The following is a 25194-nucleotide window of genomic DNA, read 5'->3' as shown; positions in this document are numbered from 1 at the left end:
GTCTTTGTTGATGCTTCTTTGTCAAGATCTCCTAAGCTTTTAAGGCATATTGGTATGCTTCTTCCAAACTTTCTAGTTTCAACTAACTTATCTCATCTTAAATTCCAAATCTCAATCCATTGAGATACCATGCAAATTTCTCAACCTCATCATCCACATGTCCAGATCTGATGTCCAATCTATAGAATTCCTCACTATACTCTTTTACAGTCATGTCCTTTTGTCTCAAAATTTGCATCTTTTCTCAACAAGCTAACTTGGTAATCACTAGGAAGGAATTTCTTTTTCACCTTGTTCATCATTTTCAGCCAAGTCCTGATATTCACCTTTCCTCTCCTTTTTTTACTAGTTTGTACATGCTCCCACCACAGTGAGGCATAGCCTTTCAACCTAGTGGCTACAAATTTTACCTTTCTATTCTCAGGAGTGTTTTCAAACTTAGAAAAATTCTCCATATCAAAGATCAAATCCAACACAACATTGGTGTCCAACTTTCCATAATAAGGAAAAAATACACAACAAGATTTGAATGTGCCTTAGACAATACTATCAACAATCTTTCTTCATCTCGATCTTCCTCAAGTTCTAGATTAGGGTTTGGTTTCATTGCTAAATCATCACTCACATCATCAAGATGTGTTCCTCTCCTCTAGGCTATCTCCACAACATCTAATCTAGCTGCAATTTGTCTCAACATGTCCATAATAACAATGTCAAGATTTCCTCTATCTTAGACCATCTTTACAAACATATTCATGTAAGATCATAACCCTCTACAAGTTATAGGTCAAATCCATATATTTTCCACCCTACAACCAAATTCAACATAGGGTTCTACACAATCCAATCTCTACAAGGATGAACCTCAAGCTCTGATACCACTTGATGCAAAGAGGGATTGGAAAAACTAGGACCAAAGGCACACTTAATTATCTAAACACCTTGCTAAATAAAAATAATGTAAGAAAACACACAAAGAATAACACCAAGAAGAGAGAGAAAGTAAACAAATTTATTGATTCATCAAATTATTAGCATACATGCCTAGCTTTAAGGGTTATAGCTAGATATAAAATACAACTTCAAGATCCATAATCTAGCTTAAAAATTTGGTTTTCTAGATACATCTTCTCTTAACTTTCTAAGTTTTTGGTTTTTTAACCTAGACCAAATACCTCTACTTATACTTGCCAAAACATATTACAAAAGATTCTAGATCATTACATAATATAAATGTTGACCTTAAAATGGTCTAAACTCATTCGAAGACAAGATCTTATCATTAAATTCATGATCCAAATTAAATACATAAGTTGACTCAAACTAAGAATCAATCACAAATAAACTCTGTCAAAGAAGGAACCAAGCATCAACAAATATCAGGTTCACTGAGCACACGAAGGAGCACTCGATCTATACTGGAACTCAGTTAACACTAGAACTTGGTTAACATTGGAAACTCTATTAACACTAGAAACTTGGTTAACACTAGAAACTTAGTTAACACTACAAGCTTGATTAATAGTGCAAACTTGATTAACACTAAAAACTTAGTGATAACTGCTAGAATTTAAAAAAAAAAAAATGATTACAAGGCAACCTAGGATGTTCCTGCATCATAGTTGTATCAACATAATGAATTTTCCCAAAATTCTAATAAAAAATAGCAGAATTCTAGGCAAGGAAAGAAGAATTAGGATTGATTGCTTCTTCAAAGAAGAATACAACCAATCTAAAAGAAAGCAACCAATGTCTAAGAGACACCACATGACTAAGACACTAGCTTATTATATCACTAGGGGTCATGTATATGGTCATGATTAGAAGAATCAACCCCTCTTTGGAGGAAATAAAGTACTAAAAGAGATACTCAATGTAACAAGCATCACTAGGGAAGAGAGCCATTAACGAGAAAAATATGCTAGTATGGATATGAATTTTTGTTATGCTAGATAGTCATATGTGTTAGAATGACTTAGAGTAATTAGTTGGGGGGGGGGCTGTGAACTAGTTATCCCCAAGTCCATATGTAGCTATTAAAATTTAAATTACTTCAAATACTTCATATCTAATCATTAAGTAGCTCAGTCTCTATAGAAAATAATCATTAAAATAAAACTTGTAGTCCACTATCCTAGTAGTAAAAAAATTTGAAGAATGTAAAACAATAATAGTAAAACATCTCAAATAGCATCCACACAAGTGTGACACCAAAATTTGGCATGGAAACCCAATTTGGGTAAAACCACAAAAAAAATGCTACTAATTTTTCACTCTTCTGAAGTGAGCTCTATGAGGAGCCAAACCTGTTAAAAGTTTAAAAAGACACTATTAAATGTAAGATTGTTAAAGAATTTAATCACCATGTTAGGAGTGGTCTTGTTAGAGGGGTTTAGAACATTCCATTAGAATATCATCTTGATTAAATGATTTGGAATTGACTATTAGGTCAACCTTGATTAAAGGATTTCAAACTAGTACAATGGTTAGAAAGGAGCAACAAGTTGACCTAATAAATACAACTCACTTTGTAAATTTAGATCAAAAATTTTGTTGAAACATTGATTCATTAACTATCCTCCATTACCATCTCCATTATTGATTCACTTGACAACACTCTTCACCTCAACTCTTCACTATTCATCCTTGTAATCAAGTTCACCAATCAATAGAATCAACAATTTCTCCAACCTTGATATGTTAGCCCTCGTGCCTCCTTAAATAGGTATATATTATCTTTTTCCACTTAAACATGATGGTTGATCTTAGGGTTAGGTTAGATTCATCAAAACTTTCCATCTTTTCATTTCCTCCTTTCTCTTCTAGAAACTTCTCAAAATTTGTCTTTGAATCCATGCCTAGAAACACTCAAACATAGTTTGTTATGTATTAAATTCTCCAAGTCATCCATCCTTATCTTTAACACACTTTATATATTCCAATAATTTAATTATGTAATCTAGAAATCAATAATTCTTCATAAATTATCAAATGATGTCACTCAACCAACGCCAGGTTCTGATGCTCAGTCATCACTGAATTACTTGGTCAATACTGACCATTCTATTCATCATACTTTTTGATACCCTATCGATAATGATGCTCATTCAACACTATATTTTTCTCGGCTTATATTGTCACTTGGTCAACTCTAGCATCACTCGACATATACTTTTGGTTCCTTAATCTTCTACTCTTTTGCTCAGTCAAGCCTATGCATTTGGTCTTCTATTGATTACTTATTCTAGGATTCAATGCAAGTGTCTTCTCCACTTAGGTTATGATTAAAAAATCACATTATCTTTCCAAGGTCTAACTAATCAAGTGCCCATTTTAGTTTCTCATAACTCAACCTCTCCTCTAGGTCCTTTTGTTATCTCTTCTTCTCAAATCCTCTTCATCATTCATCTTGATATGACACTCTACTTAGATAGAAAATTTCTTACCAATAAGGTTTGACATCAATGAAAACATAATAATTGTTCCAATTGTAGTTTCAACAATATGGTAGGGTGATTATGATAAACCCCTAACATGAATAGTAATTTTTACATAGGCACGTGATAGGGAGACTTTGATGGTGTGTCAACATGCATAGTGTTGAGCTATATAGGCATGTGATAGGGCATCTTAGGAACATGGTGCTAACACACATAACATTATCCTAGATATATGTTTTATAAGGATGCTTAAGATTAGGTCCATATGAATAGAATTAAGCTAGATAAGTGTATGATAGGTAAATATTGAGATATAAATATAATGGTTTGGTTCCCACAAAGGTAGAAAAATAGATAGTAAATTGGCCCCCATGAAGGAATATAAGAAAAGATAGTGGGTTATCCCTCACAAAGGAAGATAAGAAAAGATAAAAAAGTGTATTTTCCCTCACAAAGGAAAGCAAAAATGAGAGAAGATAAGACATTGGATTGACCTCCATAAAAGTGAATAAGACAAGACACGAAAGTAGAATATTCCTCATAGAGGTGAATTGGACAAGAAAGTTGATTGGTCTGCACAAAAGCAGATAGAATAGGAGAGCGTATCACTACATTGGCCCCCACAAAGGAAATTTTGATAAGATTAAAAAGTGGTTTGGACACCACATAGGTATATAAGATAAGTAAAGAAATTAAATTGGCCTCTATGGAGGAGAATACGACAAGAAAGTGGATTGGCCTCCACAAAGGAAGATAGAAATAGAGAGTGGATGGGATCTCACAAAGAAAAAGATAACTTTAAAAAGTAGATTTTCGATAACATATGTGGATATGATAAGATGAGAAATTTGGATTAGACCTAATAAAGGAAAATAAGGAAAGAGAGTGGATTGGCCCCTAAAAAGGAAAATGAGACAAGACAAGAGATTGGATTGGCCAAAAGATAAGACATGATAAGAAAGTGGATTGGCCCCCAAAAAGGTGAAGAACACACAATTTTTTTAAAAAAAGATAATAAGATTAAAAGTAATACACAAGAATTCGATTAGAATTACTTAACTTCCTCATACTCATGTATCATTACTAAATTTAAATATAAATCAAATGCAACTTGCTTAACATATTTGAACTTTAAATTTTCATAATTGAACATCACCATTTTATCTACTTTTCAATACACATATGCAAGATCTGAATTAACATAAGATCCAATGCAAGAAAGTTACTCAATCTCTTCTCTTCTATTAATCAACCTAGTTCAAGGCTCCATTGAGAAAGAACCAATAAGAAAACTCAACATCCTTGCCACTTCAACAAGAGTTTAAATACATTTTTACATCCTATTGCAATACCAATTTGAATTCTCTTCTCGTTCCTTAATAAGGTATCCTTTTCAATATCTTCAATACATCACAATGATCATGGAGAAGACGAAAACTGACTTAGAGACAAATCAAACATATCATGAAGAATAAATCAAGCATGCATTCCCATCCCAGTTTGCACAATTGGTTCACATTGAACCAGACTAGGGAGAAGGTGGATTTTCCCAATAGGAAACATCGACCACAATACCATAACATAGCCCTTTTGAGGCTAAAATCTCAAGAACTTCTGTTCTTCCACAAATGCCCTTTCGAGGCCAATAATACAAGGATTTTCATTCCTTTACTTCTTCAAATTTCACAATTTCAAAACATGGTATGTGATGACAAGTAGGGGCCCATAACACCCTACCCTCTTTCCCTCTTCTCATCATGAGAAGAGACTCTACACTATCAGGGTCCAACTAAAGCCCTTTCCCCATACATGGCCACTTCTTCCCTATCCAAGGGTGAGTAATGCCAAAACAACCCACAAAATCTCTTTGAAAATCAAACAAAAACATGAAGGAAAATCATTCAAGAAAGCATGATTCAAACCCTCCCAACATACCCAACATACATAAAAGCATACCAATGAACAACACAATAATGTAAGCATGAACCAAGCATGAACAACATGAACACAATGAACAAAGGAGATGAAGAACTCCTACCTCCACAATATGGTTATGGTAAAATGAACAAGTTGAGAAGAGCTTTTCCTTCCTTTCCTTCAATCTTCCCAAGCCTTCTCTCTAAAACTAGAGATTGGGTAACCCCCCAAAACTACTCCAAGAAGGGCCTCTAAATAAGATCCAAATTCAACCACCCAAAAAGGGCAATAAATACCCCCACTCACCTACAAATCTAGAAATTTCTAATTCAACCAATCCTAAGGTTAACCACTTAGTGGAGTTGAGGTGATGCAACTAATGATAACCACTTTCAATTTTCGCACAAAGGCAAAAATAGACTTTTTGAGTGACCTCAAAAGTCAACAAAACAGGCTTAAGGGGTGGAAAATGCCCCCAACCCATATTCATACCCCTTGGGTATAAAGATTTCATGATTTAAGGCCTTAGGAATTGATTTGGGACCCAACAATTGCAAGGAATAATTAGGACCACCTAACAACTCCAAAAATGCAGATTAAGCACTAATCTAGATTAGGGGTAACTAAACTCAATTAAGAAACAAATTAGCAAAAAGGTCACTAACTTAGTCTGACTTAGGTCCAAAGGTTACATAGTTAATCCTAGCTAGCATGATGAAATGCATATGCAAATTCACGAGTGTCAAGTGACACTATAAGAACATAATTACAAAACATTAACATTTACAGATCATGGAAAGATACATTCATACATCTCACAATATAATTAAGATACAAACAACATGGTTTCCATGAATGGCACATAGGGATCAGTTTTGTTTCTATGTTAGATTCCCTAATTAATAAATATCCTGCACACTTATTGCACACATCAATAGCTAAAGAAAATCTCGTGCATATATATATATATAACTTATCAGAGAAATCACATAACTTAGAACATAATGTTTCAATTAATTAACTATTTAATTCATTTCTACTCACATTTAATCATCAATAATTACATAATCAATATGATATATAACTTATTCCTTAATTTGGATTAAGTATGAGAATAATCATTGTTAGGCATGCATATACCTAAACATCATAACATCACCATAGCGAATATTGAACTATCTTAATGCATAAATATCCTAATTATTGAGGTAACACAATCAATAACATCATCATCAAGTGAAACACCTTGTATCATTGTTAGTGCAAAATAATGTTTAAACAGTCGAGATAACATAGTAGTTCTCCAATCTTTAAGTATTAAAACATGGATGTATCGATTGATCTTAATTTTCATTAGGACATCTAAAACCTACATCATTACTCCATATCTGTTCAAATCTCCTACAACAGATTTGATAGAGAAATTCATAGTTAAATTTTATACATTTATGCAAGTTAGATGGTGCTACACCCATGACATGAATCTACATTATACATGGAAGAATATCATAATACAAAGCTCCTATAATTACATGTGCTAGAGTGGGTAAAGTGATGTACCCAAGATTCAAAGGTAGCATTATTGTACCTAGAGAATTTCCACCAACATTATCAAACCCATGACTAGATATAAAAAGAGGTTCCAAGAGAACTTGAATTCAATTTAATTTTAGGCAAGAGGTCAATACTAAAATCCTTGATTTATGAACTAGTACCAATCAGAGTACATCTAATCCTATTGTCATTTACAAAATAAACTATCATTAATGGATCATCTTCATCTTGTTCTCCAATGGATGGAATTATATGTTAATGGAATCTAATATCTAATATATATCATACCATATATAGTTAAATAAAGATTTTTCAGCAATAAGTCTAGTAGAATATGACTAAAGAATCTTCTCTAGAGACTTCTGAAGCATTTCATTGTACATTAAAAAAGTTTAAACAAGATCCTAAATATATATCATAGTGGAGGTAACATGAAATTTCTCCACAAGATCAAAACTTATTGGGGATTGAGAGGGTTTTTAGAATGAAATGAGAGAAAACCTTGAAAATATGGAAGGGATATAGAAATATAAATGTCTATTTTTATTCTACAAGTATGATAAGTGAGAGATGCCTTCTGATAATTAGTAGCTGACACTTCTTAGAGTTTAGAGATAGACAATAATTGAAGAAAGGACATGTCAAGTGAACCCTCAAAGGTTAACCTCTATAATTCCCAACTTTCATAAACTATGGATATTCTCTATTACCATAGACTATTGGCCTCTTAGGATTTTTAGGAGAAGAAAAGACAACAATTACATTAACATATTTATGTTCATCACTAACTTGTGGGAGTCTAGATGTGAGCTGAGATTGTTTTCTTACCAATGCATCTTCTCAAAAAGAGAGTGCATTCAAATGTAGAGATAATAGAGTAGCATTAAGAAACTCATTAATTATTTCATCCTCTTGCATTGAAATTTCCTCACATGTAAGAGGAACCTCAATAGAGGGATCAAAAAAGAATACCAAGAAATGAGAAAAGAACCCATTTTAATAAAATTACATGTGAACCTTTTGGAGTTATTTAAAAGAATTGGAAATACATAGAAAGGATAAAATTGAAAGTGTTGATCACAACTGATGTTGATGGAAGAAAAATGGAAACTTTTTATGCTCAAGATGACCAAGGTAAGAATAGAGCTGCAATGTATATGTGAAAGAGTCATATTAGTGGTTATATTGTCACAATGTCAAGCTATTTGACTATACTAATTCATGTAAGTTGAAATCATTTTAAGGGTGTGGTGTTGGATAAAAAGGTTGAAGGCAAAGTATGGAGATGAGAATGTAGAAGTGATGCTAAGTATGGAAAACTAATTGGGAAACTAATAAATTAGTATGCAATAGTATAATGTTGGTTTGATTATTTTACATGATTTCATGAAGTGTTAAGATCATGTACAAGAAATTTAGTTTGGTTAGTAAGAGAAGGAATGAAGTTAGAGAGTGAAATGATAGGCTAAACCAAGCAAGAGATAGTATTAAATAATTGAAGAGGATGAAAGGTTTTAACCAGAAATATATAGTGTTAATCAAGCTTAGTATTAACTGAGTATGGATAAGGTTAGAAATAAAAGAACATCATTTGGTAAAAGAAGAACAATTTGAGAAAGACCATGTTAAGGCCAACATAATGGAAAGATTTGGATTGATTGAGAAGTTTCTATGATAAGGATGAAGTTTTTTAGCAAATTATATGACTAGAGAAATTAAGAGAATATATGATGATGGATATTTGTAGTGTGTTTAGTAATTGAAGGTGATGCAAAAGGTTTAAGATTAAATCATTTTCTTAAGTGACTAGATTAAATGTATTCGAGGTAGAAAGGATTGATCTACGATTGTGATTAAGTGGAAAGATATAAAGTGGAAAAAATTCTATATATAAGGCAGAGACAAGTATGAAAATGTTGTTGGTTTACTTTACCCAAGTTGGTGAACAGAATCTAAAAGAGATCCCATCAAGAAAATCAAAGTACAAAGTTGAGAAAAAGTGAAGTGTTGATACAATGACGAGTTAGTGAGAAGAGATATTGAGTAGAATGAAGATCTAATTAAGAAAAGTAAGTTACTAATGTTAATAGAACATTTCACTATTACTCTCTAACCATTATAGCAACAAATCTCTTAACCAAGTGGACTTAACATCCTTAATTTGCAAATTCATTGTATGGTGACATTCCATTGAATGTTTGTATGTCCTTTAGATAGGCCACTCTTTGATGGGTGATAAGGTCTAGATGATCTTTGGTGAAAATAACCTAACATGGTCATAACTAGCAATGTGTTTGTAACCTTCAACAAGGTTGACTCTTAATTGAGCTCACTTCAAAAGAGTGTAACTATTCTTGGTGACTATTGACTGGTTGTTTTCACAATGCTAATGACAAAGATTATTTCAAATCTCTCTCATGAAAACCTAATCAATGAACAACTCCAAGATTTTAGACAGCTATCTTTCAACCCCCTAGGTAGCTCAATTTTGAAGATAAATGTGAGTGTTCACAAGGAGGCCTTTAATGGTATCTATCAATTCTGCACAACTTTGAGGAAACGTAACCACAAAACCAACACATTATTGTATTTTATGATAAATGCAATTTCTAATCAATGCAACTATATGAATTCCTATTTTAACCATACATTTGAAAATAAAATAATGAAGATAGAGTAATGAGAGATTAATGAAAATTACTAAAAGGAAATTCCTAATGGATATAAGCTAAAGAAACAACACGTCTATGAATTAAATTATCAAAAGGACCTGTTAGGAAACCAATAAAATTAGGAGCATCACTTCCTCAACTCCACTAATGCAATCATTGATAGGAACTTTAAAAACTAAAACATGTTTCATGATTCATCAAATTGTGTAGCCACAAAAAGTGCACACACACGAGATAAAAGTATACACAAGAACAATAGTAATCCTTTCTCCAATTCGTCACAAAAAAGAAATTTGTTAACACAAGGCTAACACAAGAACTTAAAGATCACATAATTATAAAAACATAATAAAAGCGTTAGCTCCACTATTATTCAAGAACATGAATTCATGAAAAATAACACACTCTAACAAGATTTACTACACTTAGAATGAGAACATCAATAACATTTATTATTACATCAAAATATCGGCCTAGAGTACATATTACATTCATGTATTTATAAGAAACCCTCTTGTTATTTTGTATTAGGAGTGAGAGCTCTTTTTAATGAAAATACTATGCTAAAATGTAATAAAATAAAGCTAATTATATACAAAATGAATTTCTAAATGGTGTTGAGTAGGTCGCCACCCTTCTTTATATCAATTAATGGGTGCACGAGCCTTTACATGACTTAAAACAATAAAAGAAGAAGTGGATAAGAAGACATAATCCATGAGATGATCTGGAAATTAGTGAGATCTCTAAAAATGCAATCCTAACCTTCCCTAGGTGTTTTTGGGAGTTCAACTGTCATCAAGCTGCATTTCTAGTACATGAAATGCTCAAAAATAATAACTAGTAGTTAATTGTTGGTGCACTACTTCATCTTCAATATTGTTGGCACACCTCTTGATTTGGTGCACCTTGTAAAAATTTCACCTCTTTGAAAAGTGCACCTTCTAAAAATTGCACCTTATAGTAGTGAATAAAATGATAGAATCTTCCTAAAAGTCAAAACTCATTTTCCAGCATTTGGGTTTTCTTACCTTTGGACCAAAATGTTGTCTAGATGTGTTTCAAACTTTTGGGTAATGGAGTTGGTCTCTTGAGTTCCAAAAAAATCTAAGGACTCATAATTATTGTGCACCACTTGGTAGTAATTACCCATCTCTAGACTAGTATCCACAAAATCCTCCAACCTAGAATCTAACTCCAGTAGTGTTTCTTTAGTTTTGAAGATCAGTCTAATAACATCTTTGGTGGAAGATGCCTCAAATAGCACTTTGAATTGTTGTACTAATGTTTTTGATAGAGAAATATGAGTTCTTGATTATGTTAGCATGAATTTTGATGGTACTTATACATTGGGGGAGTATCCTGAGCATTGGAGAGCATTGATATGTTGTATTCATGATTGTGTTTGTCATTGATGTCAACATAGCATTGTTTCTACAAAGATTGGCAGAGTAGCAGATAGAGATCTTGATGGTACACAATGGTTTGATTATCTAGTTATGTGTAGTTATGGACATGTACAACACAATGTCCTAATGATGTGGTTAAGTGCACAGAGTCTAATTTGATGGCATACATAAGTTGTACCTAATTTATAGAGAGCAGTTTAGAGATAGAGTATTGGGAAAGTAGTTCTTGATGCTTGTTGTCTATGCTACATCATAGAATTAATAAAGTGATGGATAGATATAAACTGATAGAGGATAGTTAGATGATGATGTTAGTGAGTGCACAAGCCTTAGTATCACACTTGTGAAGGTTTTTATAGATTGTGAGCCAACAATGCTATTGTAATTGTGATTAATTAGTTATCTTATTTTAATTAATTGGGAAAGCCTCAAGGCCAACTCAAGGAATTATTATGAAGATATGGTATTAAAGAAAGATGTTTTCCTTGATTATAAGTTAATTATGTGTATTGAGATCATTGTTGAAGTGTGAATTGTGAAAAGTAGCAAAGTGCTTACTGAATATGCGCAAGCGATCCAAGGGATTATTGAATGTGTAGTTTGAGATCTAGTCACAAGATCTGAAGGAAAAAATGTCTGGTTGATAGGAAAAAGATAGGGGAAGGAAGTAAAATTCAATTATATTATTCTGTAAGGAATAATATAGAGATTATTTGGACAATGGGTTCATTGGTCTTGCCCTTGAAGCTATTTGGGCAGTGGGTCTAGCTATCTTCCACAACTCCCTATAGGGTTGGAATCTCCTAATAGGGATTCAAAGTCTCCTAATAGGGTCTATCCTCTAACAAGGAAAATTTATATTAGTACATCATCTTGTGATTACCATCCCCACCAAGGTTTTCCCTCTGATCAAGAGTTTCCCTAGTTAACATATCTAGTTTTATTGTGTATGAGTACCTTTTTACATTACTCATATGGTTAAGATTGTTTAAAGTTTTTATTTGTGATATTAGTTTGATAACTGATTCATCCCCTCCCCATATTAGTGGACTATATATTCTAAGAATTTGTATCAAATCTTTAGGTCCTTGAAGGAAAAGCTTAATAACTTTGGGAGATCAATGGAAAATATGTTTAGGAACTATGATCCAAGGATTGATGGGGCCAACTATGATAGTAGGAAAGAGAATATGAAGACTCATCTTTCGTTCATGGGTCTAGGATATTGGATCTTGCCAAAAAATTTGAAGACAATCATTGAAGAAGAAAAGCTTGAAGGTTGTAGTGAAGAAGAGAGAGATCTATTCTTGTGTTACATGAGGGAAAGAAGATCCCTACTGACAACAGTTCTAGAGAATGATTACAATCAAGTAAAGTCACTTGTAACATCTCATGAAATTTGGAAAGCTTTAGAATCTACTTTTGAAAGTGATGATCATGCAAAAAAGAATGAGATTACAAAATTGGATATGTGCATTTTAAGATGCTAGAATTATGGAAGATGAATTTGTAAGAAATTATATTGGTAGAATATTAGAAATGGTTGCAAGTATTTGGTCTCATGGTGGAACCAATAAATATGATGAAGTCATGTGGAAGATCTTGAAAAGTCTGACACCACCATTCAAGCCAATAGTGCAGATGATTCAACTAGTGATGCCTTGCACTAAGGATTTCACTAAGGAAACATTACTTGGAAGATTATAATTACCAGAAGAAGATTTGAGATAGCCTAGAGAACTTGCAAGAGTCAAAACAACAATTACTGCCCTAAATATTTGACTTAATTTGACAAGGAGTGCAAGCAACAATGGAGATTTTGTTGGCACTGGCAAAGCTACTTAAGACAAGAAGATTAAGGAAGGAATAGCCCTTCTAGTGAGAAGAGAAAAATATCATAAGAATTTTTTTTTATGTTGGAATTGCAATGAATTGGGTCATTATGCATCTAAATGTCCTAAAAGAGAGAAAAGGTATAAAGGGAAGTTTAACCCTAGAAGAGATAGAGATAAAAATTATTTGTATGCAAAAGAAGATGAAGAATCTAATCAAAAAGGTCAAAGTGAGAGTGATGATGAATTAGGATTTGTGGCTATCAAGGAAGATGATCTTGATAGAGAAATTAGAGAAGAAAGAGTTCTAGTTAACCAAGTGGAAAAGAAGTCTAAATAGATAATTGATAGTGGTTGTTCACATCACATGACTGGTGATATGAATAAGTTTGTTAAGTTCAAGAATCATGATGGAGGTATTGTTAGAGTTGGTACCAATGTAGCCTATCATATAACAAGAATTGGATCCATTACTCTTGATGGTAAAAATAACACTGATGATGTCTATTTTTTGATGTATTAAAACATAACTTGTTGAGTGTTGGACAAAGGTTATCAATTGCATTTTACTGAGAAGACATGAAATATCAAAGACAAAGATGGTAAGATGATTGAAATTGGCACTAGATCCAAAGGTAATGTATTTTAGTTGAATCCTATAAAGATGACATGTTTGGTAGCTAAAGTGGATAAAACTTAGTTGTGGCATAGAAGATTCTATCACACATAATTTGATAATATTGTGAAGGTTACTAGCACTTTTTCAGTCAAATACTTGCCTAAGATTGTTGAGTCTACTAATGTTTTGTGTAAAGAATGTATTTTGGCTAAGTAGAAGAAATTATCATTCCCTACCAAGAAGTACACTACCACAAAGAAGTTGGAGATCATTCACATAGATATGGGTGGTCCTTCTAAAACAAGAGCATTCTATGGTGAAAGGTATTTTATGATTTTTTATTGATGATTTCACTAGAATGATCTAGGTAGCATTTCTTAAAGAGAAATATGAAGCTTTTGAGAAGTTTAAGATATTTAAGAGTAGAGTTGAGAATGAATATGGTGATGAGATTAAGTGTTTGAGATTTGATAGAGGAGGAGAATTCACCTCTAGAGAATCTAACATTTTTTGTGAAGAAAATGGAATCAAAAGACAACTATCTACACATAGAAAACTTGACAAAAATGGGATTGCTAAGAGAAGAAATAAGTCCATAGCAGACACAGCCAGAGTGATTCTATTTGAGAATGATGTTTTTAAGACATTCTAGAGAGAAGTAGTTAATATAGCAGTATATACTCTAAACAGAGTACAGATCAGAAAAGGTATGGATAAGACACCTTATGAACTAGGGTTTGGAAATTCACCATTAGTCAAATATTTTAGGATATTTGGGAGAAAATGTTATATCAAGAAAAGATGGTAGATTATAAATTAGATGAAGAGGATAACTCTGGAATTGTTAGACAAAATGTTGAAGTTTTGTTTAAGGGTAACAATGACTTGCATAATGATGTGCTAACTTTTGAGCATAGAGGAGAATAGAGTTTTGAACCTAGAGAAGAGATAAGAGTTGATATGTCAACTCCTACTCCTAATAGAAATTCAACAAGGAATCACCCTCTCTAAGTAGATAATTGGAAGTAAAGACAAAGATGTTATGACAAGGAATAGAGTAAATGAGGAGATATGTTTGATATCTCAAGTTGAACCCAAGTGCATAGATGAAGTGGTCAAAGATAATCATTGGATCCAAAAAATGTAGGAATAATTGGATTAGATAGTAAAGAATGGTACATGGGAGTTAGTTCATAGACCAAAAGACAAGAATTTGATAGGAACAAAATGGGTTTTCAAGAATAAGATGAATAAGAAACGAGATGTTGTGATGTACAAGGCTAGACTTTTTTGTAAGTGTTATTCATAGAAGGAATTGATTACAAGGAAGCATATACACCTATAGCGACAAGAAAAGCTATAAGGATATTCCTAGCTTATGTAGTGAACAAGAAATTCAAGGTTTATCAGATGGATGTTAAATCTTCTTTTTTTAATGGAGAACTAGAAGAAGATGTTTACATTGAGTAGCATGAAGGATTTTCTTTATCAAAAGACAAAGACATGGTATGAAGATGGAAGAAACCTCTTTATGGTCTGAAGCAAGAACCAAGAACCCGGTATGCAAGGTTGGATAGTTACTTGGCAAAGCTTGGATTTGCTAAAGGTATGATAGACAATAACTTGTATTTGAAAGAAATTGAAGATGGCTTATTGATCATTGTAATATTTGTTGATGACATCATTTTTTGAGGTAATGATGAAGCTAGTGATAAATTTTCTAAGGAGATGAAGAATAAATTTGAAATGAGCATGATAGGAGAAATGAAGTTTTTCCTAGGTTTGCAGATTTTGCAAAATAATGATGAGATATTCATCTCACAAGCTAAGTATCTAAAATATTTGTTGAAAAGGTTTGGTTTGGAAAGTTGAAAACCTATTGGCACACCTATGATAACTATTCACAAGTTATCAAACAAAGACGAGACACTTGTAGTTGAGTAGAACAAGTATAGATCAATGATTTCAATTTTGTAATATCTGCCTCAGAGTAGACTAGATATAGCAAAAGAAGTTGGGATTGTAGCTAGATTTCAAACTAATCCTAAGGAATATCATTTTTTAATAATAAGAGAATATTTTAGATATTTCAAAGGGACATCTCATTATGGAATTTGGTATGATAGATCAAGCGATTTCACTTTGTGTGCATATACTAATGCTGATTGGGAAGACAATATGGATGACAAAAAGAGAACCGGTGGTGGAGCATTCTTTCTTGGAGAAAGATTGGTTTCTTGGTTAAGCAAGAAGCAATATTGCATTTCATAGAGCATTACTAAGGCAACATATGTTGCAACAAAAAATAACTATAATTAAGTTATGTGGATGAAGCAGATGCTGAAGGATATCCGAATTGAGATCAAAGAACCTATTATCATTTACTAAGATAACACAAGTACAATGAGTATGTCTAAGAATCATGTATTTCATTCTAAGACTAAACATATATCTATTAAGTATTATGTCCTGAGAGAGAAAGAAATAGAAAAGGAGATCAAATTGGCGTTTGTAAGTACTAAGTATCAACTTGCAGATATCTTTACGAAGGTTTTAACTAAAGATACATTTAAGTACTTAAGAGGTATGCTTGGAGTTATGCTCATGCCTACTTCTGAATAGTTGATGTAGAGAGTGCATCAATCCAATGGCATAGAGCAGTATTATTTGACTAAATTGAATGATGATTCTTCCTATATGGGGGTGTAACAAGTATGTACTCACAGTATTTGGTATTTAGTATTGAATAGTATCTTTGGACACTCGAGCTAGTTGATGACTTGGAGTAGCTAATTAACAATTGGTATGTAAAAATTGGTATTGAGTTTGACACCATTGACATTGATGTCAATGGGGGAGAGATATACATAAAAAACATCTCCTAAGGCATGGGGGAGAGTATATATGGAAGAAATCATAAATAAATGGAGGAGAGATATGATCAAGTTGCAACAACAAAAGTTTACTTGGTATTTTTGTAACTTAGATAGTTTTTCATCTATGTTTCTATCAATGCCAAAGGGGGAGATTGCTAGCATGAATGTTGATGATACTACATTGGGGGAGTATCCTGAGCATTGGAGAGAATTGATATGTTTCATTCATGATTTTGTTTTTCATTGATGTCAACATAGAATTATTTCTATAAAGACTGGTAGAGTAGTAGACATAGATCTTAATGGTTCAGACAATGGTTTGATTTTCTAGTCATTTATAGTTATGGACATGTACAACATAGTGTCTTGATGACATGCTTAATTATAAAAATTCTAATTCAATGGCATATGGAAGTTGTACCTAATGTACAAAGAGTAGTTTAGAGATAGAGTATTGGGAAAGCAGTTCTTGATGTTCATTGTCTATCTTACATCTTAGATTCGATGAAGTGATGCATAGTTAGGCAATGATAGAGGATAGTCAGATGATGATGTCAGTGAGATTACAAGCCTTAGTATCACACGTGTGATGTTTTGTATAGATTGTGAGCTGACAATGCTATTGTAATTGTAATTAATTAATTGTTTTATTTTAATTAATTGGGAAAGCCTTAAGGCTTACTCAAGCAATTATTATGAAGATATGGCATAAAGGAAAGATTGTTTCCTTTATTATAAGTGTATGATGTGTATTGAGATTATTGTTGATGTGAAAATTGAAAAGAGGAGTAGAGTGCTTATTAAATGTGTGTAAGTGATCTAAGGGATTATTCGATGCACAGTTCGAGGTCTGGTTACAAGGTTTGAAGGAGAAAAAGTCTGGTTGACAGGATAGAGATAAAGAAAGGAAGTATAATGTTAGTTCTATTATTCTGTAAGGAATAATAGAGAGATCATTTGGACAAAAGGTTCATTGGTCTTTCCCTTAAATTTGTTTGGGAAATGGGTCCAGCTGTCTTGCACAACTCCTAACATGGTTGGAATCTCTTAACATGGATTCAAAGTCTCCTAACAGAGACTCATATGTACTGAATGTTGTAACAGACTCCTAATTAGGTCTATTATCTAACAAGGAATATTTATATTAGTACATCATCTTGTAGGTACCATCCTTGCCAAGGTTTTCTCTCTAATCAAGGGTTCCCCAGTTAACATATCTAGTGTTATTGTGTATGAGTATCTTATTTAGGTTTAAGTTTACATTACTCATATGGTTAAGATTCTTTAAAGCTGCTATTTATGATATTATTTGGATAACTGATTCAAACCCCCCCCCTCCCTGCAATTATATCAGTGGACTATATATTCTAAGAGATTCATCCCCAAGGATCTCTTTGCTGGTGACACTAGAGTACTTATTCACTTCCAAAAATTGCTTTTGAGCTTTTTTCTTCATGTCCTAAATATCCTCACATGACCCTACCATGATTCTATTATTGGATGATACCTTCTTAATCCAATCATCTATTTTATCCAATTCTTCCACTATATATACATCCATCAACATCCCATACCTTTGACCTTTGATGCTCTTCAACACTTCCAAATTGTTGGTCTAGGCATGCACTTCATCCATTAACCCAAAATATTGATTTATTATCATGACCAATTTGTAGATATTATTCTAATTTATGTGTAGAATATTCAAATTACCTTCAATTATTTGTACTTCTCTACCTTCAAAACTATGATTCCACCTTTTGCAAGCATCCAAAAATGAACCACTCTCTTCCACAATCCTTCCTTTCTCTTCTTCTCAAGGGAAGCCCCTAGAGAAACCTTAGGATGGTCAGGGTCAATTGGACCCACTATTTCATTAACATATCCTCTTAGTAACTCATCCTACTTTCTTAATATTAAAATATTTGACACAACCTAATCCAAGTGTTTAAACACTTTCTTGAGGCTCGTGGTGATCAAAACCTTTGCTGTATTAATTGTGGGCCTTCCCAAAACCATCTCCTTCATTTGATAGTCCTTTGGAGAAATATCTTTAGTATCTATATGAGGATGAAGGATAGAGATGTGTTCTAGTAGATATTCATTCTCATTCTTCATGATAAAGGAAATTCTCTTAGGACCGCCTTCGATAGGTTTTAGTACTTTGATTGCCTTTATCAACTCCATCATACCCTCATCCTCCATGTAACCTATATATTTTATTTGGTGAGTTAAAAATTCCCTTTTCAAACATGCCAAAGTAGTTTTGATGAGAGACATGTACTAAGCCGATGATGTTGGTTCCAAAGCTAGCCCTTTCCCTTATCACCTCCTTCCAAAGTCTTTTCATGTCTTGGGAGCACTACTTCTTAAGCCTCTATTTCTAGTGGTGAAGATCTAGTCCCTCCTTTGGGAGGAATATGTTCTCCTTCCTTGGTAATATTTCCTTATTTTGATACTTCATCTATATGTAATTGGACATACTCATCTCCCTTCATGGTCTAGCTCTCTAGCTCTATTAATAGAGGCTCAGTATTGTAACTTCTTCTTATTCTTCCTAAGAAGGAGGCATAGATAGAAGGTGTACTGATGATGGAGGAGGTATACCAAGTGGCTCTTTGGGTAAGGGAGGCACCTAATCCAATTCTCCCTAGTGATTCATTTTGAGGGGTACCCCTTATCATTTCCCCTTCCATCTGTATGCCTAATAGCATGAAGTCAAAGTTTGAAATATGAAAGACATCTATCTCGTCTCCTTCCATCTCTTTAGTCAATCATTCCCTTTCTTGATCAAAGGCTTCTATTTGAATAGGTTGTTCTTGGATGGAAGGTGGTGTTTTTGTTAAGCTCTTCCTCCTTTCCTCTTCCGTAACTCTCCTGACTAGGTTCTCTTATTGAGTGGGATATACTTAATTTCCTCCCCTTATTCCTAATTTGAGCCTTAGCTATGGTCTCTGGAACCTGAGGAAAATAAGTAATTTTCTTCTTCAAATTTCTCCCTTTCTCTCCAAACACTATTGTCTCAGTTTGAGCTCTCTTAGTACTAATGAGGTGGCCTCTTCTTGGGTTTACTTTGCTAGAGCCTATGATTGCTTAGATTGAGCCTATTTTGGCTGGGCTTTTTTTGTCTTAGCTTGTTTTGATAGGCCAACACTGGGGTAAATAATTAAGAAATAATTAACAATTTAAGATGAAGTTCAGCTGGTCTATATGTGTCAATCTGAGAGCGTAAGCTTGCAAAAGGTGTCTGAGAAATATTCTATCAAGGGATGGTAGTTGTGATTTGAGTGATTATGGATGTAGGTAAAACACACAAAAATGAACCTATGAAAAATTGGAATAAGACTGCGATAGGAACTGTCACTTCCTACGATAGGAGCCTGACTGAAACCTACCAAAATGATTTGAACAATAAAAACATCAAAAACGAAAACATCTTTCTAGTAGCAATAACTATAGAATTATTTATATTCACAAAAAATATGATAAAAAATTAGTAATTCAAATTATAAAGAAACAATAATCGTATTATACCAATGCGAATCTTATTACAAACTGCTATAGGAATCAACCCATTGATAGAATCTTATAACAGGTTCCCTGTCTGGGTTAGACTGTTGAATCTTCCCCTTCACCTTTGGGTAGATTCTATTTTGAAGGAGGTGGGGAGATCCCTTGGTGGATTCTGCTTGATAGATAAGGATTCTATCAATGTGTTTCAAATGACATATGCTTGCATTCTGGTTGAGATTGATGTTTCTAAGGGTCTCCCAGAAAAGATTTTGGTGACTTCTTCTTTAGGGTCTTGGAACATTCTTCTTAACTATGAGGGTATCCCCTTCCATTGTAGGAAGTGCTGCAAGGCTGTTCACCTGACTGCAGGTTGCTCTGCTGGTAAATCTAGACTGGAAATGCCCCCTTCTTGGTGGAAGGGGGTCTGGGAAGATCACTACACGGTCCACAAGGTCCTTGCTCTAGGGGATGATGAATCTCTTCAAGATATTTTTGTGAAGGATTAAGCTACTGTTCCTAGTTTTTTGACAAAGGATCATACTCTTGCTCCTTTGGTTGGAGCAGATCAATCTTTGGTTTCTGATGTCCCATCTTCTGGTGATTTGATGGAGGTTCCTCCTTTGGCTCCTTTAGATGCAACTGGTCTGTCTTCTGGTGATTTGGGCGTAGCCACCTCTCTAGCTCCTCGTCAAGTTGATGTTCCTTCTCTTGTTTCTATTGTAACTTCCTCTGGTACAATTTTTTCCCTGGCTTCAGGGTTTTATGGGTCTAGTTGTTGCTTCGCTATTTCTCAGAGCTAGAAGGCTGCTGGTTTGTTGGGGGCTGGAAGGACCTTAGTAAAAGGAAATATGGTCATGCCCACCACTTCTAATTTATCAAGGATAGACCTTCCTATGGCTTTTTCTTAGGTTGTTGATGTTCCTATTGTGGTCTCTTCCCTAGTCTCAGGGATTTCTAGGACTGGCTCTAGTGTTGCTGATTTACGGTGGTTGAAGGCTATTGGTTTGGTGGAGGATGGAGGGACCACAGTAAAAGGAAAAATGATCAAGCCCTCCACTACCTCTTTTGATATGGCATTATGTTCTCAAAAGAAGGGATCTAAACATAAAGTCTAACTAGCTTTTGTTGGCCCGATGTTCTTTGTTTTGTCCCCTGGCTTTTGGCCTATTGTTCTTTGTAGTGTATCATGGTTGGGGACTTTTTTCCCTTTTCTTCTTTGGGTGTCAGGAGCCTAGTCAAAACATATGTTGGTGGCTATTGAGAAGCCACAATGTTCACCTTTTTTTTGGTGATTTGAAGTACTGGCCTTTTGTTTGGCCGTTGTCCTTTGGTTGGGCTTTAATTGCTTATTTTTAGCCTTTTGTGTTGTTTTAACTTGGGTTTCAGGATTTGTGTAAAATATGTTTATCTAATAAAAAACAAGCATATTATATTAATGCAAATCTTATTACAAACTACTACAGGAACAACAAGCATATTATATCAATGCAAATAAGATTACCAACTGATACAGAAAAAATAATCAAATCAATTACTAATTCAAACCAAGCTTTATATTAATGAAATACAAACATACCACATTGAAATAAAAACCAGAAAATACATCAGACATTCCAAGAAGTGGGCCCCCTCCTTAGTCCATCAGGTGTTGAGATAGAAAATGTTTCATCCTTAAGAAATTTTGATCATGCCAGGTTTATATTATTGTCCATAATGTTTTTCATATACAAATGCTCTTCTTGAGTTGATATATAAAGCTTCAATATGATAACAAACTTCAACTAATAGGGCATAAATTAGCATGGTTGGGTTCTAACTAATGACTAATAAGCCCACGTAATTATAGACCATACATCATAAGATGGATTTGTTTGTTGTTATAATAGTATTTAGATATGAGGAAAATCTTAGCCCACAGGTTTCTCCTTTGGTGGATAAAAGCAAGCTTGTTATTGAGGAGGTAGTAACTTACACCCATGCCATAATATTCAATGTTTTGGTGCAAACAATATTGTCTTTAGCCAAAATGATTTGCAACAATATGGGAAAACAATTTGGAGTTTAGTGGTCTTGATTTTCATGTGAGACTATACTATCTCATCTCCTTGGCAGTAATAACCTTTTATGCTTGGTTGGATTCTTTGTTGTCCACATAAGAATTCAGCTGAGCTAGAGGAGTTCTATTTTGAGCTAGTAATATGATCATAACAACAACAAAAGATAGAACAAACTTTGAAAATTGAAATCCAAACTTGTAATAGTAAACTAGAAAATTCATGTTTTAAAAATGGCCTCTAACTTTTCCATCATTCACTTTCTGAAGATTCTACCCATGGGATAGTAATAAGGCATGTTCTGGACAATACCCATGTCTCAAATTTTTGAGATTCATCTGTATCTATTCGTGAAAGGAAAAGCAAAAAGACCTGTCCTTATTTTTAGTTGCTAATTATTCCAGTCAGGTTCTTTCTCAACATACTCCTTGGTCAATATTCTTGGAAGGAATAATGCTTTAAATTGTTGAGAAAATAATGAATGCCAATAAGATTATTACATAGAAGGTGACAGGAAGAATCATAACATAGTATCAACTTGTTAGATAAATACAATTTCATCTATTTATTCACATATTCTATCTAATAACTATATTAAATATTACTCATAAATATAAGATCATATGCAATATAGAAGGACAAAATGGAATAGAAAATGAAAATTGAAATGAATATGAAGGTTTATACGAAGGTTAAAATATGGCCTAATGTTAGGATTAAACCACAGATAGAAATAACAATTACATGCAAATATAATCAATAACAAAAAATAATAGATCACACAGAAAAGAACACAAGACACCAAGATTTAATGTGGTTCAGCCAAACCCTAGGCTACATCCACCAAACAACAAGTCCAATATTTTTATGATCCAATGATTACAACCTAATTACAGTTCATAATCCCTTACAGCTCAATATTGACACAAGAACCAATTTTGCATCACAACTATGAAACAATCCCTAACCCTAAGCCCTTTTATATAAGTATCAAAATACTTTAGGGTTACTACATGTCAGCCATAAATGAGCCATTACTTTAGTGGCGAATCTACAAATGCTGAATCTATGAATAGTACAATTTTTTTTTTTTGGGCGATGCCGCGAGCCCCAAAGAATTTATGAAGTATGTACAGTACTTTCCTGATCAGTCACCACAAACTAACAATCTCCCACTTGGGGACTAATTAGGCTCCACACTAAACAACAATCTCCCACTTGGAGACTAATCTTGTAGCTATGCCACTACTCCATGAGGCTCCCACTGGATCAAACCACTATGGACTTTACTATTCTTTTATTCATGTTCAGTCCAGAAGACCAACCGAAGCTGAAGAGGAGTTCAGCTCCTCCCTTGTTACTACCTTTTTCAACATATCTGCTAGATTTTCATTGGTATGTATCTTCTCCAACTTTAACTGTCCATCCTCCAAAGCTAATCGAATGAAATGGTATGGCAGCTGTATGTGTTTGGTCTTTGAATGCAGAGCTGAATTCTTTGCAAGATGAATGACTCTATAACTATTTGTGAACAAACAATTATCCTTTTTAGGATGTCCCAATTCTTGCAAGAAGAACTAAAGCCATATCATCTCCTTGGTTTCCTCTATTGCTGCTACATACTCTGCCTTTGCAGTGGATAAAGCATTAACCTTTTGTAATCTAGAAACACATCTCATGGCTACCCCACCAATAGTAAAGATGTAACTTGTAGTACTCCACCTAGTATCAATATCCCCTGCCAAATCTGAGTCAACATAGCCCTGTAAATCAATAGTAGAGCCCCCAAAGTGTAAACACTTATTGGATGTTCATCTCAAATATCTAAGAATCAATTTTATTACATTCCAATGCTCAATTCCTGGATGACTCATATACCTGCTAACAACTCCATGACATGTGCAATATCTAGCCTAGTACTTTCCATAGCATACATCAAGCTTCCTACAGTTGAAGCATAGGGTACCTTGGACATCTTATCCTCCTCTTCTTATGTCTTGGGACACATCTCCTTAGTCAATTTCAAATGACCAAGTAAAGGTGTGCTGACAGCTTTAGCATTCTCCATAGAGAAACATTGCAACACCTTCTCAACATAATTAGCCTGAGATAGCATCAATGTTCTATTTTTCCTATCTCTGCAAATCTTCATACCAAAGATTTTTTTTTTCCCCCAAATCCTTCATAGAAAATGCATGTGCTAATTGGCTTTTTAGCCCCTTAATGAAACCTACTATAACCATGCTCATGCATAAAATTGTCAAATTTTAGATACCATTGCCAAGGTGCTTGATTTAGGCCATATAAACTTTTCTTCAATTTGCACACTAAGTTCTCCTTACCTTTGACCACAAATCCCTATGGCTGCGCCATATATATCTCTTCATCAAAATCACCATGAAGGAAGGTTGTTTTAACATCCAACTACTCTAAATGAAAATCTTTAGTAGCCACTAGACTTAAAACAATACGGATATAAGTCATTTTAACAACAGGAGAGAATATCTCATCAAAATCAATTCCCTTTTTCTGTGCAAATCCTTTTACAACTAACCTAGCTTTAAATATTTTCTTACCTCCATCCTCTTCTTTTAACCTATAAACCCACTTATTTTGTAAAACCTTTTTACCTCTAGGAAACTTGCACAAATCCCATGTCTTATTCTTAAGCAAAGAGTCCATTTCATCTTTCATTGCAGACTCCCACTGAATCTTAGTATCCACCTACATAGCTTCATCATAAATTTTAGGTTCACCAGGATCAGTAAGTAAAATAGAATAAAAAAGGGAGAAAACATTTCTGGAGGTCTAATTTGCTTTGTTGACTATCTAACATTTACCGATGTGTGTGGTATTTATTGTTGCAGTTGCTGTACATCATGAGGAATGGTTGGAACATCAGTTTTGAAGTATCATTCAACACTACATAATCATCTTCTTTCTTCTCATGTTGTTACAATAGATCTTTGTACAACACTTTCTCGTTAAATATGACATCCCTGCTTCTTACAATTTTATGGTTTTCAAAATCCCAAAGCCCATAACCAAACTCATTAATGCCATATCCAACAAATAAACATTTCTTTGACTTAGCTTCTAGCTTGGTTCTATTTTTAGAATCTATGTGAGCAAATGCTTCACAACTAAAGGTTTTGAGAAAAGAATAACTTACCTTCTTACCTGTCCATGCCTCCTCTGGAATACCACAACCCAAAGGAGTAGAGGGACCTCTATTAATCAAATATACAATAGTATTGATAGCCTCTACCCACATGTGTAAGGGCAACCCAACATGTAACCTCATGCTC

This window comes from Cupressus sempervirens, chromosome 8 (assembly GCF_028749045.1).
Source record: "Cupressus sempervirens isolate cs-2001-9-10 chromosome 8, ASM2874904v1, whole genome shotgun sequence".
NCBI lineage: Eukaryota > Viridiplantae > Streptophyta > Pinopsida > Cupressales > Cupressaceae > Cupressus > Cupressus sempervirens.
The sequence above is the reverse complement of the archived record's forward strand: the minus strand, read 5'-3'. Positions refer to the sequence as shown.